Consider the following 15,324-nt stretch of genomic DNA (forward strand, 5'->3'; position numbering starts at 1 on the left):
AACCTTTTTTGCTGCAAGACACATATTAACTCTTTTGCTTATTTCACGAACCACATCCAAGCTTATATTTTCTAAGTTCTTTTCTATTTCAATTATCAACTCCTTCTTTTCCTTCTCATTTTATAATTGACTGTTTTGATCTCAGTGATAAATTCACTAAAATGCAACTTTGTGAATCTAGAATCCTTTTTCAGATTAATCAAAAATTCATTCCACTCAGCTGGTAATGCATCAGCAAATGTTGATATCATTTTATCATTTGATATGCTTATCTTATGATTTTTTAAACTGTCAATCAAGCTTTCAAATCGTTTTTCCAATTTAATAACTGTTTCATTTTTCTTACTCAAGAAACATCCAAAATTTTCAACCAAAACTTCCTTTTTCTCACCAAAACAACTATACCAATCGTTTAGTCTTTCAAGTTTAACGTTTTCCTGTTCATCAAACATTTTGACCACAAATTTCAACTTCTTGGTATTTGCGCCTTGTAAATCACCTCGAATCACCTGCAACCAAACAAACACACAATCAGTTTAAACGGATTGAATATGTGAAAGTGTGAAGGTGTAATCAATCTAAGACTCGTTGTCGAAGATTCACGAACTCGTTTCAATGTTTGTTCAAGTGAATTTCCTGAATGAAAGATCCGATTAATCAATGAACAGTATTGGGTCGCTTGTTTAGTGGATAGCTTATTTTCGTTCGTGATTGGGCCGAGACAAATGAAATGATCCAAAGTTCACATGGACTGATATATGAATTCAGGAAACCACGTGATATATACCAACTTGATTGGGCCGTCATTTGAACTTATATGTTTATGATTGGGTCAAGAATATCACTAAACAGTTCTTCACAAGTAAATCTTGGGTCGACAACTTAATTGACAACACAAATATGATGTTAAAATGTGATTGGGCCGAGTGTTTTTAATGATCAGTTAATACACATGTTTCCGACAATTCACAATATGACCCAAGACAACATGCAATTAATTATAAACCCAACACATGCAATTTTCACTGTTTTGTTATTTACCACATCACATGTAGCTGACAACTTCTTTAAGATATAAATTTTAATTGGACCTATTCAAGCTATTTAATGGCCGGCAACTTTAATTCTTTGCATGCAAACTGACATGTTCACATCTTTTAATTCTTTGCATGCTTTGTAGGATCGAGATGATTAGTATATCTGACAATTCAGCTTTAGGTAAAATATAATTGAGCCGACAATTATATATTCAAGATGATATCATTGGACCGCTCACTCTAATCACATGAAATAGACAACTTTTAAATTTTTCGACAATATCAGTTCACGACACAATTTTAATTGGACCACACAATATGAATTTATCAAATCAAGAACATCACGTGAACTGCTGAAACATTAAGTAACAACATATGTTTGGACCGATTATCTATCTTGGGTCACAAACCGATGACAATTCAGGCGAAATCAGGAATTAAAGTTCGAGCGGAATCACGTTTTAATCCCTTGGAGCGAAATCAAATATTTGGAGCGAAATCAGAATCATTTTGGAGTGAAATCAGATGTTTGTTAGTCAGGAGCGAAATCAACACATAAATTCAAGCGGAATCAACGTTTTTCGAGCGGAATCAACGTTTTTCGAGCGGAATCAAGGTTTTTCGAGCGGAATCAACGTTTTTCGAGCGGAATCAGATTTTTGACGCGAAATCGGACCTAAAAACTCAAATTTCTCCTAAACGGCTAGGAATTTGAATTTGAAATTTGGTAGGATTATAGATCAGGTGTTTTCGCACAACATATCAAAAAATCAGCCGATTTGGACCGTAAAAACCCGTTCAATTTGATGATTTTCAGTGAAAAAAATGAAAAAGATGAAGAAATAGATGAAATTCGGATCTGAAATCAATGAAATCTGGTACGAATCTATGTGTTTGATCAGTGCAATCGAGCTCCTACTCTGATACCACTTGTAGGATCGGTTTTGACAACAAACGATTGCGTAACGACACGTTCGATGTGCGGAATCCGTGAACGTATGTGACCGAACACACAAGAACGTACTAAAACCGTGATTCAATTGAATATGACGTGTACAATCCACCGAGAATCACGTGAGAGAACTTTCTCTCTCTAGACTTTCTCTCTCTAAGCTTAGATCTTCTAATCTCCAAATGAGCAAAAGTCTTTAACTTTACTACTAACTCCTCTATTTATAGGTCAAGGCTTTAATGAAACTTTTCATTAATTATAAGATTGCCACCTTGCCTTTTGACTAGATATAACACTATAAAGACTTGTTATCTTCAGTTTCTCGCTACGCCTCAGATTGACGAAGGCGATAGACATTACTGCACTAACAGGCAAGTAGGTGTTGAGACAAAGTCTCGTACCAAGCTCTCGGGGCCTGGTGTAAACCATACAGCGCTTTATCTAGCAAGTAGACCTTGTCTTTGTAGATTGGATCAGAAAAGCCCGGTGGCTGTCTGACATATACCTCCTCTTTTACCTTCCCATAGAGAAAAGCCGATTTAACATCTAACTAATAAACTTTAAAATCTCTCCACGAAGCAAATGCTAAGAAGATCCTAATTGCTTCAAGTCTAGCTACAGGAGCATACACTTCAGTAAAATCTATCCCCTCCTGCTGACTAAACCCCTGGACAACGAGGCGAGCTTTGTTACGTACAACAACCCCTCGATCATCTCTCTTGCATTTAAATACCCATTTTGTGTTGATCTTCCTATGACCATCTGGTAAATCTACAAACTTCCACACTCCTAACTTCTCAAATTGACTTAACTCTTCTTGCATAGCATTGACCCAAGAATCTTCAGTTAACGCCTCTTTGTATGTTCGCGGTTCAATCTGCGAAATAAAGCAACTTAATGAAAATTTAGCTTGTAAAGGTGCTACTGAGAAACAAAAACATGTAAGGCCTTGGTCAATTTGACATCTAGTGCGGACGCCCGATTGTAAATCTCCAATAATCAGCTCCTCTGGATGGTATGAAAGAGTTCTTGGCATTACTTCGCTTGGAACATCTACCTCGCCTTCCAGATTAGTAATATTCTGATTTGCACCTTGTTCACTAACTGGGTTTGTTTGACTTGAAAACTGAATCTGCTCTGTGACAACCCTCAAAATCCCATGTATTCCGTACAATTTATTATTGATAATTAAAGTGCTTGATGACGGTGTGGAATTACTTAACTGCTTTCTGATATCTGTGTTATGCTTACATGTGCTTGTTAACATATTAGTAGTATGCAGAAAAGTCACTAAATAGTCCGTTATAATTTCCTAAGTGTTGAGAATTAAAAATGCTACAAAAATATATATTTAGGACACTTCACGGATTAATTAAGCACTTTAACGGAATAGTGTCAAACTGAACAACCGGACTTTACCCGGAACATAAAAATATTGTCAATGACATTGTTTATACTTTTCTGAACTAGTTAGGGTCCCCGAATACCCTAACACCCTTTATATTACACAACACACTAACAACCTAATTAACATCCTAACTAAACTAACTAGACACTTAACCATCCAATTGAAATCTAACCATATACCCCCCCCCCCCTAATCCAATCGGTCACCATGGGGTGACCCCCCCCCCATTTTTGAATATTATAATCAACCATGTCTAGTATCTAGTGAACATTTTATATGATGGATAAAACACAAAGTTGGTTTCTAAATATGCCTACTAGTTCTCCATCATCTCACTTCAGCACTTCACCAAATTGCTCTCTTCTTTCCTCCTCCTTTGCTTGAGTTCGGCAGCCACACATCACCACCATACACCCACCATCAAGCCACTTTATAGCCATTTTCCATCCATACAAAGGTGCAAGAAGGTGAACAATGAAGCTTGGTGCACTCGCAAGTTGAAGGACCGCTCTCGTTTTCTTTTATCCACCAATTTTCTACACTCGAACTCTCCTAGCCTTGTGCTAGTGGTAAGCACTTAGATCCTTGCATTTTACATGATTGTTGAGTGGTTAATGATGTTTAAAGATCGAAAAGGTAGAACTCTAATGAACATAAACAAATCTTGAACATCATCTAACATATGTTGAAGTAGTGTTAAAATGATGAATGAAATATGATATTGCATGATAAATCTGTAATATACAAGTGATAATCTGCTGTAAGTATTGTTGTGATCGCTAAACATGTTAACGGAGTCAATCGAACACACTTTATAATGTTAAAAGACTGAAAACAGCTTGCTGATCTGTATTTCCAGCCGTCTTTAACTGGCTGTAACAGAACCATAACTTAACGAAAAATGCATTTTCTGAAGCCTAGATTTATGTATTATGAAATACGGTTCCAATGGCACTAGAACCATAATTTTTGGACTTCGTTTACTATTTTTAAAGTGTCATTCCGTAACAGCAGCTAGAGCGGCATTTTTCTACAGAAAATTGGCGATATGTTTTCAGTCATAACTTGAGTTCCTTGTCGAATCAGCCAATGAAATCTGTATAGTTGATGGACACTGATGTCGTAGTAATTTTCCCACTGGAATTTTGTCAATCTGACTTACAATGAATTTTTAGTGAATTATTTCGTGGGCTGCAGTCAGAAAATAATGAATCTGATTGCACTCCTGAAAATGATTTTTATTAAAATATTAGTGACGAATTAGATCCCAAGATTTTTACACAATAATATTCGGGTCGTTTAGCATCTTCTGTAAAAAGTTGGGAATTTTTGAAATAAGATAACTATTTTATTAAAATGCTCGAAAACAGCCCTGTTTCGGATAATTAAGTTGAAACGACATAAGTAGTGATTTGCGTGTCTAAATGTCGAATATGTTATCTGTGAATGATCTAACATGTTATGTGTAGATAAAAGTGTTATGTGCAATGTTGTATGTTTATTTGTGAATGGGAATAGATGGGGAGGTTACATGGGCATAAACCGTTAAAGTAATGCATGTTATGTGATAGATACGTGTAGGAACTTTGTGCTCTATTTGAAAACCACTAAATGATTAACTGGTAATTATATTAGGACGTGATTGACCGACCTCGACTATTAGCTATATTTGAGAATCTAACCGAGCAAACCAAGGTGAGTTCACACACTTTCTAAGGCATGGGATTCCCAGTGGTTTGGGAATGGGTTAAAGAATTAAAACGGAATCTACATATCTTACTTAGGTAGGATATGTACGGCCATCCTCCTCGGGTAGGATGCCAGTATTAATCCTGCGTATTCTCTTTGGGAGAACTACGTACGTTCATCCTCCTTGTGTAGGACAACAACCTTAAACTTACTAGACAAAACTCTATCATAAGTCCCTCATTTTATATCGACTTAATCGCCGAGGCCAATGGCGAGCGGGTCATTAGTTAATAGCACTATTAGGTTTAACAAACCTCACACCGTGCCAGTCGGACAAACGTGTACTAATGGACTATGGCAAACCATCAGTGATGATAGACACTAATGTAGGGCACAACTTACTTGCGTAGTAGTCGATATCATACGGTCTAGTAGTTCACATGGGGAAGCCCCCACTAATCATGGACAGGGTATGGGTAATAAAGAATGAACTGGTTAAACTTTCTTTCAACTACGGGTAACCCCCATGACAATTACGCCAACGAAAGACAAACCACGTTTTCAGAAACAACTTAAAACTAAACAACCAAACGTGAACTCACTCAACTTTGTTGTTTACTCGTTGTTACATGCCTTACAGGTCGCTAAATGCTTGGAGCTTGCACGAGGAAGGAGACGTTGTGGTGTACGGACTGTTATGTTCCATGCTTAATATTCAAATCCTTATGAACTTATTAAACCTGCGTTTTGAACTTTACCTTATAAACTATGGACTTATGTTTTGGACTTTACGTTTATGCTTCCGCTGTTTAATTTAAAACTTGGTTAACTAGCTTTGGGTCACCAATCGTATTGTGGTTGGCTTTATTTACTTAGATACGTTGTTCAGTATGATTGGTGGCTCGATCCTGGTCATGTCACGCCTCCAAGTGGTGGTACTCCGCATGGTGGATTTTAGGGGTGTGACAGATTGGTATCAGAGCCATTGGTTATAGTGAACTTGGTTTTAAAAAGGGAAAAGTTTTTGATAAAACCAGACTATAACCGGTACAGTGCTCAACGATCCACAACGACGCTTCGCTCCACGTGCAAGACTCGACACCAGAGGTGGTATGATTTATGTTATATTGTCGATTAGATAGTTTACACTGTGCATTAGTTAACGTGATAATTGCTATTTGAACCTTGTGTTCTTACTCTCTTCTGTCACCCCACACTTACGCACGTTGCGATACCTTTCTTACCTGTGTTCCCCTCGATGTGAAGATCATGAGTGGGCGTCTCAACATGACCCATGGTCAGCTGATGACCTTGATTAACGAACGGATTGCTGAAGCCTTAGCAACCCAATCAGGGAGTTAACCCATGCACACCTAATCCCGCATGGGCACCTTCAGAGCGTTCTTGGAGTGTAAACCTCCCACTTTCGATGGCACTGGAGGGACAATCGACCTTCTACACTGGATCCGAAGAATCGAATATACGTTCGAAGAAAGTGAGAGTCCTGCTGGCAAACGAGTAGAGTACGCTACTGGCATGTTGCAAGGAAAAACGTATTCTTGGTGGAACGCACAAGTTCAGATGCTCGGGTTGGCAGATGCGAATGCCATCCTCTGGAGCAACTTCAAGGATTGGATTAAGGAAGAATTCTGCCACCTGGACGATATTCTGAAACTTGAAATAGAGTATTATGGTTTGAAGATGGAAGGATAAGAGATTGAGGCGTACACAAAGAGGTCCAACGACTTGGCTGCCTTATGTCCTAACATGTCACAACCCATATCTAGGCGAATCAAGCTATACCTCAGAGGCTTAGTCCCGGAAATACAAGGGTCTGTGAGTGCGGCCAACCTTCCCACAATCCAGCAAGTCGTTCGTTTGGCGCACCAACTCACCGATCAGGCGGTGGAAGAGGGCAAGTTGCCCAAGCATAGCTCTTGCAATCCAAATGCTCTTATTAGTAACAAGTATATTTGGGGTGAGCACCAAGGTGAGGGTCCTAGCACTATACGAAGGGAACCGCACAGGAAACTCGCGCTGAACTACCAAAATCAGGGGGGATACCTAGGGAATAAACTGAGATGCCGCAAGTGCCAACGGCACCACAGCGGGTCATGTGCGGAATCGTGTTGTCATCGGTGCAAGAAGTTGGGACATATGGCTAGAGACTGTAGGAGCCCATATCCTGCAAACCGGAACCAACGGCAACACCAGCAGGGTAATGAGAGATGTTACCAGTGCGGTGCTGAGAGTCACTTCAAGAGGAACTGTCCGCAGATGAGACGGAATCGTGACAACAGCGGCAACCAGGGCAACGGGAACAATAACGGAGACAATAAGGATAACCGCGGGACTGGTAAGCATGAGTTCCTGAATGGACAAGGGGAAGAAGGAAACAACCCCAACGTTGTGGCGGGTAAGTTCCGACCAGACAAATTCCTTGTTTCTATTTTAGTTAATTCGGGTACAGATGTTAGATATTTGTTCCTAAGAGTTAGTCAGGTGCTTAAGCGTACCCCATTACCCTTAAAACACCAAACATGTTGTAGAACTAGCTAATGGTGAAAGTCTTGAGGGCACACACGCAGTTAAGGGTTGTAACCTTGTCTTAGCTGGTCAGACCCTCTCTATCGACCTCATTCCTATGGTTCTGGGTAGTTTTGACGTTGTCATTGGGATGGATTGGTTATCTCATCACCAAGAGGAGATTATTTGCAAGGAGAAAATCGTCCGCATCCTTCGTTCTGATACAGAACCCCTCGTGATTCGTGGCGACAAGAGTGGTGCTGTTGTAGGCATCATCTCTTTCCTTAAGGCCCAAAAGTGTTTGCGAAAGGGCCACACCGCTATCCTAGCCCTCGTTTCTGATGCCTCCACGGAAGAAAGGAAGATAGAAGACATTCCTATTGTACGCGACTTTCCTGAGGTATTTCCTGAGGAATTACCTGGTCTTCCGCCTCATCGTCAAGTCGAGTTTCAAATCGAGCTAGCTCCTGGAGCAGCACCAGTAGCTCGAGCACCTTATCGTCTAGCTCCATCCGAACTCGAAGAACTGTTTACGCAACTACAAGAACTCTTGGAAAAGGGATTCATACGTCCTAGCTCTTCGGCTTGGGGAGCTCCAGTGTTATTCGTAAAGAAAAAAGACGGTACCTTCAGAATGTGTATTGACTATCGCGAACTTAACAAAGTGACCGTGAAGAATCGTTATCCTCTCCCACGCATTGATGACCTATTCGACCAGTTGCAAGGGTCGAGTTTCTACTCCAAGATTGACTTGAGGTCAGGCTACCATCAACTGAGAGTCCGAGAGGAGGATGTCTCCAAAACAGCATTCAGAACTCGTTACAGTCATTATGAGTTTCTGGTTATGCCTTTCGGATTAACTAATGCACCTGCAGTCTTCATGGACCTCATGAACCGAGTGTGCAAGCCCTACCTGGATAAATTTGTCATAGTACTCATCGACGGCATCCTGATCTATTCTAAGAGTCAGGAGGAACACGAGCAACATCTGAGGCTTATTCTGGAACTTCTTCGAAAAGAGCAGTTGTATGCCAAGTTTTCGAAATGTGACTTTTGGCTTCGCGAAGTCTACTTTCTTGGCCATGTGGTAAACAAGGATGGGATTCATGTAGATCCATCCAAGGTTGACTCAATCAAGAACTGGCCTGCACCCCGTACACCAAAAGAAATCTGCCAATTCTTGGGTTTGGCAGGATACTACAGAAGATTCATCAAGGATTTCTCAAAGATTGCGCAACCTCTCACTTCACTGACTCAGAAGGGTGTCACCTATCGTTGGGGTGATGCACAAGAATCTGCGTTTCAGCACTTAAAAGATAGACTTTGTAGCGCACCTATCCTCTCATTGCCTGAAGGCACAAATGATTTTGTGGTTTACTGCGACGCTTCCATCCAAGGACTTGGTTGTCACACCCCAACCAATGGCGGAAACATCGGGATGAGACGAAGTGTGAAGATTGCTAGAGACTTCATAACGCTATTTGTGTCAATATTTAATAAACCGATTTCATTTCATAAACTAAATTGTCAACAATACAAGGAAATTCAAATAACAACAAGTTCAAAAGAAATACATAACATCATAATCAAAATTGATACAACATTTAAACCTAACGTCTATATGTGTATCTAGGCATCAACGCTACTTCTTTTCTTAGCATCATCCTCATCAACCTGTAACATGTTTAAAATAAAATTCAACGCAAAAGCAAAGGCGAGTACACAAGGTTTAAATAGTATATCATAAGTATAAAAGCATTTTACTCGAATCCACATGACAATTTGTAAGCAAGGTAATTAGCATACATATCATTACGTCTAAACCCAAAGTGTCCACTAGTATTTAGCATCCCTCGCCACAAAAGTGACGAGACCGTATAGTATAAAGACCTAACAATCCCCCGTCGGGTGGTGTGCTACTCCTATAGCGCTATAATTGTTAAGCGAGGGTATAAGATAGTAATGGCATAAAGCATGTATTATCAAGCATAACAAGTAGCATGTATATCGGATTGAGTTCGCAAAGTATGTTTAAGTGTGTGTAAGTGTAATTTTTGTATGGTAACATGTTACAACCCAAAAGTGGTTTAAAATGTAAATGGGTCGAGTGTACTCACATTGGTTGCGTATGAGAACTCCTTGAAATACGCGCGAGTGAAGATGGAGAAAATCCTAGAGAACGAACGGGATGGTTAATAACTATACGTTAAATAGAATTCTTAATATTGTATGGTTTACAATTTAGTAATTGGTATATTATATTTTATCTCAATATAAACTTTTATTTTCTTTATAAGAGAAATAGATTTGATAATTTAAGTTTGTTATTAACTTATTGTAAAAAGGAAGTTTAAATGAAACTTCATTAATTGTTAAGGGTTTTAATTCATAATTACGGAATAATTTTAGAACTATTATTCCTTAAACAGATTAACTTTTATTAATACTTTTTAAACATATTTAATGCTTTATTTTTCCACTAATGTTTTCCAAGACATAAACATTTATTTAGTGTTAAGGACAGTGAAAGACTTTAGTGTAAAGAATGCAATTAATAAAGAATACTGAATTAAACAAAAAAAAAAAGACGATGTGTAGCGGACCAGGCTCGAACCTGCGACCATGTGGTTGACAACAACAACAGTAACCAATTGAACTGCATTCGGTTTTGTGAAGAATTAGGAATGTTATTATTTTTAAGTCATAACAGCATGTCACATTCCTTATTATTAAAAAAAGAAAACAGTCAAACACTGTTATGCATTTGATTCAATTTATACCTAAACATTAGTCTAATTCTACATGATATATTTTTAAAGGTAGCTTATAAATGCCAAAAAGATAACCAAATAATTGAAGTGGAATCGTAAAGTTATACCGGACAAAATGACGAGTCGACTGCCTTTAACAACATCTCGAACCGAAGCTGAACGGAGCCAAAACTAAACCGCGCCAGAACTGAGCCGAGCCAAGGCTCCGAAACAACCGTAGCTTGCGACTGACCTGGGCCGACTAACTCATGCCGTGAGACCCGATTCTAACGATCGATGTGTACCCGAAACCTGAGCTGAACTTGAGTTAATTTGTACGAAGCTGAACTGTGTCTCCCGAAACCACATCGAATCCGAATCAAACAACCACCTCCGTCGCCGTATGTGGCGGTTCTGTCGTCGCCACTAGACCTTCGGTCTCTCTCCGTCTCCTTGCTTCCTTGGCCAGCCGTCGCTCACCACCACTGCCGCCGCTATCGGCGGCTCCGTCACTAGAGAGTATCAAGAGGACGATGAGAAGAGGGGGTGGGTGATGGTTGAGGATGTTGTGGTTTATCTTTGTGAAGATGAAGTCTGCACTTCCATTTTCTTTTTTTTTGTGGGTAAGGTGTGTATTAGCAGACAACAAAGACATCAGAAGGGAAACCTTGTTGTCTGCGGCTGATCAAGTGTAGTTTAGGGTTTAGTTCTCTTATATAGGTGAGTTTAGTTAGTGGGTTGGGCTTGACTTGAACAAGTGTTTTAATAAATTAGGAACTGGGTTATGTTCGATGTCAAGACCCAGTTAGTTGGTTATGCGTGTGTTTGGAGGGGCTCTTGACCCGGGTTCGAGTTCCGTGGTCTTCAGCTTTTATTTATTTATATTTTTTTTTAAACATGATACTTCCAGTTATGAACACAAATGGTCCCTGTAAGTTAAAATTTAACAATTTACCCCAATAGTCCCTTGACTTTAATAAATCAACTTATGTCGTGATGTTTTAGAAATGATCTAACTTTACAATTAACTAACTAGGTTAGTTTATATTACTAACTTTAAAATTTAACGAGACTAACTAAGATTATTATGAAAGTAAACTTTTTAAATTGTAAACTTAATTAATTTAATTAATTTAAACAATGAAAAATTAACCATATTTATAACGAATTAAAATAAAGATAAAAGATTTCCGATGATATAACGTATTATGATTTTTTTGAAAAATGCAAGCTTCTAAAAATAAATTTTTAAGTCTCGATTTCTAAATTAGGAAAGTTATGGAAATGCAGGGCGTTACAGTCTCCCCTCCTTTAGAAAATTTCGTCCCAAAATTTATTCAAGAGAAAGACTCGAAAGGGTTTTTTTGCAAGCCGAAGAGGATTGATTAAAATTGAGGCTTTGGAGTTTGAGGTAACGGAGAATAATTGAGGTATAAGGGTGGACGTTTGATCGAATAAACGATTATGAGTATACGAATAGCATAAGTAACTGGTAGACGAAAGTAGCGTACTAAGATCGAAGTCTCGTCGGGGATAATCGGATATAATGCGTTTGTGAGTTGTTTAAAGTTTGAATTTGGTCTAAAAGACCTGCAAAAACACTGAATTTCTCATGTCACGTCTTACGAAAGTTTTGTAACATGATGAAAACACTTATATATAGGAAGTACCAGCGGCGCATCCACCATGTTTTGACCACATTACGTCCGTTTCGTATTTGGTGTCGTGTTACGTTCCGTGTCTTACCATACACTGTAGTACACTCTATGGTTCTCATGCGCTTGTCACAATAATCCCGTGTGCACCCGCGATTATTTTGATCGTCGCATGATCCGCATAGCTTGTACTAGTTGTGTATGAATCAGGGTATACATAATTTATAAAAAAAATAGAATGTGTTTGTGTAAGAATATAGTGTATATGCAAGTCCATGCTTAAGTATGTATGGGACCCACGTAAGCAAATCCCTCGGATTACGCTCGCGTTTAGGTACGAATGTATGAATCATGTGTATGAATGAAAGCACAAGCATAAGTATAAGTTTAAGTATGAATAGGCACATAAGTATGAGTATCAACATAAACGCACGTGTAGTGTGATTATGTGTAAGCATGAAACGTAGGCATATATGGATAAGCATGAAACATATGAGTGTAAGTAAAAACATGAAACGTATGAATATAAGTACGAATATGATTATAAGTATAAGCGTAAAATATATTGTTATGAATATGAGTGTGAGGGCGAGTACGTATACTAATGATTGCGTATATCGTATTGATTGATAACATAACAAATTTAAGCGTGTAAAAGTGCTCAAAAGGTTGAGCGTGTAAATACGAGTGATATAACTGGATTTGTCGCGATGCAACGACTAAAACGTGTAAAATGGTATGCATATGTAGTTGTTTGCGTAAAACGTGAAGTTAAATAGTTTGAGTTGTCATGAAATGCAGAATCTAGTCTGTAAATGTAAGGGAATATAAAACAGCTATTGGTTACGTGAAACGTGCTTTGTAAAAAGAATGGAAATGCTACTACGGTTTTAAAAGAGTTTACGAAATCCGAAGATGGTCGGTCCCCATGAAGTCTTCTTGCCCACGTGCTTTGGAAAATAGGTGTAGGGAAAGTTCTTCGAAAAAGTAAGTTCGTTTCATCAAAACAAGAAATTTTGGAGTTTTTGTGAATACGTTGATCCTTGGAAAAGGGATTTATCGAAGGTCTTAGTGTTCATTTTAAAGGGTTTTGACAAATGGTTCGTTGATGTTGGAAATATTCTTTGGTAAAACGATCTCATAATATCTATAAGATCCTATAAGTAATTGAGAAAGTTTGGTTTGATTTCAATTAAGAATGGAAGTCTCTAGTATGACGATATAATGTGAGCAAGTTTTAGTGATTAAGTCGAATATGAAGTTCATGGGCAAGAGCTTCGTTGGACCGATTTAATTGATGGGTAGCATTTCGTAAGGTTTTGGAGTTTGAGTAATAAAACGTTTTAAGACATGATTAAGAATCTTGTGTATATGAGTTGAGTGAAAATAGATTGTAGAATAAGAAGTACGTTTGATAAAACAATGTATTTTGAAATCGGTAAGAGTGGGTATTTTGAATAATGATAAACAATTTGGGTATAAAAATATGATCGAGTTTGCATAATAAGATATTTTGAAGAGGTGTTTTGGTAACGATCACCTAGGTAAGGGAATTACCCCTAACTCGTTGATGATGTCGTTTTTTTTAAGAAAAGGGGAGTGGAGTTAATCGTCAAGGTAAGGAAATCACTCCAATCTTAATGATATGTCTCCACTCGTCGTTACAAGGATTATGAATTTAAATTATATGAAATCATGCATATATATAAATGTATGGAAAAGGTTCGATATGTTGTGTGTGTGAAAAGAGAAATCGAGAGTAAACTCGAGTTTGAAAGATTGCATCGTATAAATAAATAATAGAAACACATGTTTGATCAAAATTTGGATGGTTCCAGAACGGAACTTTGACTAACCAAAGTGGTCGAAAAGTCTTTTGAATTTGAGGAGCATGATTTGGCCTAATAGGTAAAATACTCTCGCCGACAAGTCGTTTAACGGTATTTACCCTTCCGGTTACTACATGTCCCAAACCAATTGAAATTTCGAGACTTGGCGGGATTAAAAAAAAAAATATCAAGGAGTGGAACTAGTCGCCAAGGTGCGGGTTTCACCCCTAACTTGACGATTTCGTATCCTAAGTGTCGTTGGTACTCGTCGAGTCAAAATTTAGTTTCGACATGTTGACAAGGGTCCACTAGAATTTGAAATTTGAGATTTACCATTAAGATATGGATTTCACTCCTAGCTTAATGGCGATATCTCGTGTAAAAAGAAGAATAGATAGATTGAGAGTCGTTCACCAAATTGTGGGTTTCACACCTATTTTGGTGAATTCGTCTCATTTGTATAATGCGAGTGTTTACGGATTTAGAATAGTCGAGTAAAATGCATGAGGGAAAGAGTATGTTAAAGGAATAGACAAACAAATTTAATCGCACAATGAAGCATATTAAGAATTGCACATAATGAATGGGACAATAAAACATGTATTAGCACATAATAAAGCAAATATAGCATGCCAAGTGTTAACACATAAGCGACATATATGCCTAAAAGATCGAAAGGGAATAAATAAGAACAAATAAGGTAGCATGCAAGTAGTTTCAAGCAAAACATAAGAATAAAGCTCTAAAACTATAGACTAGGCTAAAGCATTCCTACTTTCCCTAATTCCCTATAGTTATAGCTCTGATACCAATCTGTCACACCCCAACCAATGGCGGAAACATCGGGATGAGACGAAGTGTGAAGATTGCTAGAGACTTCATAACGCTATTTGTGTCAATATTTAATAAACCGATTTCATTTCATAAACTAAATTGTCAACAATACAAGGAAATTCAAATAACAACAAGTTCAAAAGAAATACATAACATCATAATCAAAATTGATACAACATTTAAACCTAACGTCTATATGTGTATCTAGGCATCAACGCTACTTCTTTTCTTAGCATCATCCTCATCAACCTGTAACATGTTTAAAATAAAATTCAATGCAAAAGCAAAGGCGAGTACACAAGGTTTAAATAGTATATCATAAGTATAAAAGCATTTTACTCGAATCCACATGACAATTTGTAAGCAAGGTAATTAGCATACATATCATTACGTCTAAACCCAAAGTGTCCACTAGTATTTAGCATCCCTCGCCACAAAAGTGACGAGACCGTATAGTATAAAGACCTAACAATCCCCCGTCGGGTGTTGTGCTACTCCTATAGCGCTATAATTGTTAAGCGAGGGTATAAGATAGTAATGGCATAAAGCATGTATTATCAAGCATAACAAGTAGCATGTATATCGGATTGAGTTCGCAAAGTATGTTTAAGTGTGTGTAAGTGTAATTTTTGTATGGTAACATG

The 15,324-nt window shown here is 38.0% G+C and overlaps 1 long non-coding RNA gene across 2 annotated transcripts; it reads right to left on the reverse strand.

Annotated features, from left to right (window-relative positions):
• Positions 1 to 289: 289 nt before the first annotated feature.
• LOC110904829 lies at positions 290 to 11,207 on the reverse strand. 2 transcript variants are annotated; one of them, XR_004881406.1, is made up of 3 exons: positions 10,491 to 11,207; positions 9,730 to 9,784; positions 290 to 509 (listed from the first exon to the last, which is right to left on the reverse strand). It is a non-coding gene; the product is annotated as an uncharacterized LOC110904829 (long non-coding RNA). The 2 variants fall into 2 exon arrangements; XR_002572787.2 differs by lacking the exon at positions 290 to 509 and adding an exon at positions 9,236 to 9,286.
• Between the last annotated feature and the right edge of the window lie 4,117 nt (positions 11,208 to 15,324).

The sequence above is a fragment of the Helianthus annuus genome, chromosome 2 (genome assembly GCF_002127325.2).
Source record: "Helianthus annuus cultivar XRQ/B chromosome 2, HanXRQr2.0-SUNRISE, whole genome shotgun sequence".
Taxonomy (NCBI): Eukaryota; Viridiplantae; Streptophyta; class Magnoliopsida; order Asterales; family Asteraceae; genus Helianthus; species Helianthus annuus.